This window comes from Arachis hypogaea, chromosome 10, assembly GCF_003086295.3.
Source record: "Arachis hypogaea cultivar Tifrunner chromosome 10, arahy.Tifrunner.gnm2.J5K5, whole genome shotgun sequence".
Classification (NCBI taxonomy): Eukaryota; Viridiplantae; Streptophyta; class Magnoliopsida; order Fabales; family Fabaceae; genus Arachis; species Arachis hypogaea.
Genome location: NC_092045.1, coordinates 106,030,190 through 106,033,949, shown reverse-complemented (window position 1 = coordinate 106,033,949; position 3,760 = coordinate 106,030,190). Strand labels below are relative to the sequence as shown.

The following is a 3,760-nucleotide window of genomic DNA, read 5'->3' as shown; positions in this document are numbered from 1 at the left end:
GTGTATGACTTTAACGTCATTATCTAAAGTGTGAAATAAGGAAGAAGATTAATTTTTTAATATATACTAATTAATAAATATAATTTAAAATAAGGGTCTATTTTATTTTACTAGTTGTGTGATGCTTGTAGTTGTTAAACTTTACAATGGATGTACACGATTGAAAATGGAAATGAAGACAAAAAGCTCGTTTAATAGAGTTGGGAGATTTGAATTGATTCACTTCATGCCTTAGCTGGACTCCACATTTTTTTTATCTTTCTCCATCCTTTCAACTTTAACGTTGTTGCTATTGATTGTTGAGAGATCCTTATGCAGCATAAAAATAAAGATCTATGAAGAGATACTAGTTTAGGATATGGATTGATAGTTTGTTGCAAATAAAAATCATTTGTCTGCGATGTGAATGTTCAATTTGAATGTTCCTCATTGCCACTGACTGTGGACTTCCATCAGATTTCAGTTGAAATAACTATACAAATTCAAACAGTTAATTTATTACTTGAAACTCATGGCAGAGCAGCATGGTAAGTTCTTCTTACCAGTATTCTGAATTGGTTATCTACTTTAGTTTATTTATGCTCTAAAAGGAGAATGTAAGGGTGTATCCACTGTCGAATCATTTTGTGAGTTATGATTACAATACTTTACAATAGGTATAGAGGTACATAAACATAAACCCTTGTCTTCGTATTTGAAAAACAAGCTGACTCTAGAAGAATGTCTTCTTTACAAGAGGTATAGTGATGTTCATGAGGCCTTTGACAACAAGATAGGAGGTAGCCATGGTTAATACCTTGGGACATATTTGTCTTGCATGTTCATGCAATTTATGCTGGAAGTATTATTCAGTAAATTTGGAAATGTATTTGAATTTGGCTTGACAAGATTAAAAATCTTTAGTTAGTATCTCAGTATTCAAATCCCAGAGATCCTCTACATGTTTATCTTGGATGATCTTATTCAGCAGTTGCTGATTAGAAATACATTAATGAAAAAATATTTATCTAGTTCTCTCTGCATTGGCAAGTTGCCATGTCTATTGGTCCTTTCATGTGCCATAGTTTTTCTGGCATCCCTTGGGAAACAAGTAGTTGTTTATATATTTTCCTTGCAGGCAGGGGCGGAGCTACATTATAGCAAAGGGGGCAATGGCCCCCCAATTTTAATTTTTTATATGTAAATTATATGTAAATTTCAGTTTAGTCCCCCTTTAAAATTTTATTTTAGTCTTATTTTATTATATAAATATTTTTGGCCCCCCTCTAATCTTTCATCTAGCTCCGCCCCTGCTTGCAGGCAAGTCTTTCGGAGGGAGAAAATGACAGTAATTTGACCAGGATTACCATTGCAGGTCTATGTTTAAGGTTTGTGTTATATGCTCTGCCCGAATAACTACTATTGAAACGATTAAGTAATTAACTGATCTTGTTTTGCTCATGGGTCTTTCGTATTGTTTATCGGTGTTAATAGGACTTTAAGTTGAGCAGAGACTATATACAAACTAATCTAAAAGGATTTAATATAGGGTGTTTTGGTTTTAGTCCCTCAAAAAAATTTCTTGGCATTTGTTAGCATGCTTTTCCAATATTTGGTCCTTAGTCCTGCTGTTCTAAACTTTGATCATTGTAAACTCCAATATTTGGTTTTGGTCCTTGTAAATATTTTATAAACCTTCTTTTAGATTTTATAATATCACCGCTTAATAGTGCTGGTCTAATAATAGAGACCAAAAACATAATGTTGGAACAAAACTCAGACCCAAAGAAAGAAAAGATTGAGGGACAAAGACCAAAATGACTTATAGATATTAAAAATATCTTTAAGCCATCTGGGACAGGGTTGGGTGTCTTGCTTCTACTTGGTGCATCTTGGAGAGATTGGAAAGTTTTTATTGTTCTAAAGAATATTTTGTCATGCTAATCTTTGTATTGAGGATCTTTTGTCCTCCTCCTTGTTTGCATTATCCTTCTTCCCTGACATTAATATTTCTTCATTTAACATGGAAAAAAACGAAAAAGAACAGGAAAAACATATTAACCAATGTGAAAAATATTGGGAATGGGTGGTGGCCTGTGTGGCACATAAAACTTTTGTTGTTAGATATCCTTGGTTGGCTCTTGAGCAAATAATTTCATTCAGAATGGGAAACAAGAAAGCAAACTATTAGCAATGTGCCCTACTTGGTTGTTTTAGTCTGCGATAGTCATAATGATGGTTTCATTTTTCCATGCTAACTGTTGAAATAATTTTCACTATTACTAAATTGTATATGTTTCTTGAAATGCAGTGACAAGTTTTCACACCTGCCATGTACGTTAGTGCAGCCATCTATGCATTCTGTTAAAAGAGGGTTTTTTCATGTGCTAGAATTTGGTAATGCTTTATTAATTTAATTTTGCAATACTGATAAGGATAATTTTGTTTCGGTGTTGTCTAGTAATGTGTTGTAAATTTATTGAGAAAGTTAGACAATGATAGCATAACATTTACTTAATATTTACTTAATAACAACGTCAACAACAACAAAGCCTTGTCCTACTAAACGGGAATTACTACAAGGATCAAATGACACCATTGTGCCTGTCACAAATGATGCCTGAACTTAGCCATATATTCCTTGCTTGATTAAATTTATTCAATCTCATTTTCTCATTGGGGGAACAAGATAAAGAGTCTCATTGTTTGAACGGCTCAGCTTCTGTATTTGGTATTCGTCTTGGTGGGGGAATGAACTATGCTGAAGGGTCTTTGTAAAGGCTTAGAAAAGTTACAAGCACGACCATTGGCAACAATTTTCAAGACAACACCTCCCATGTTGATAATTCAGAAGATAGTATGAAACAGTGTTACCTGATTTTTCATAGCCAAATATTTTCTATATGTTGTGATTTCATCTTTGTTCATGTTTTGTGTTTGTTTTTATAAATTGTTTGCTTATTAGTCAATTTTATGTCAGTTGGAAGTTTGAGCAAAGGGAAAGAAACCAGTTTTCCAAAATTGAAGAAGCCAGATAATGTGGATATAACCATAGAATTGAGGGAGATTCTATGATGCTGATTGTGATTGTCAGCATCCCATGGTTTCATGTGGTGTCAGGTTAAGAGAGTGGCATGTGCAAACTGAAGTTAAATGGGAGGTAATAGATTTTAGTTGTGGTTTCGTTGCTTCCGTTTTGATTTTTTATGGAGAATGATTAATTAACCGTTAATCACATATGACTTTGTTAGGTAGACAATGATTTTTATGAACAATGTAAACAATGAGTTTTAAGATTGACCTAATAAATTACACACCTAAATTATCCACCTAAATTTTAATATCAGGATAATCATCTGCACACCTAATAAATTGAACATCAAATATTATTCAATTATTTAATATTTTCATTATTTATCTGTATTTTTTTAATAAAAAATTATGGATTGTTAGATAATGAACGCTGAAAGTTGGTGGTCCATGTGAAGTTGGCCAAGGGTAATGAAAAATTAAAAATTGCCCCAAAAAAATACTAAATGGCTAGTTGAAAATTAAAGTGCATGAATAAACCCGTTTTTTCTCAACAAGTAATTAAAAAAAAAAAGTCTCTCTTGAAAGTTCAAAAGCCTGCCTCTTGGCGGGCTGGCCCGGCTTGCCCTACCTAGTGAGGCGGTAGCGGGTTGGCGAGCTAAATTCGCCAAATCTCTTTTTTTTGTTTATTATTAACTATTAAATAATATATATATAATTTTATAATTATTTTAATAAATTTATAATTTTT

The 3,760-nt window shown here is 32.7% G+C and overlaps 1 long non-coding RNA gene across 1 annotated transcript; it reads left to right on the top strand.

The window, feature by feature from the left end:
* Positions 1-281: 281 nt before the first annotated feature.
* LOC140175524 (uncharacterized) lies at positions 282-2,850 on the top strand. The gene is made up of 3 exons (XR_011866351.1): positions 282-527; positions 1,300-1,367; positions 2,291-2,850. It is a non-coding gene; the product is annotated as an uncharacterized lncRNA (long non-coding RNA).
* The last annotated feature ends 910 nt before the right edge of the window (positions 2,851-3,760 follow it).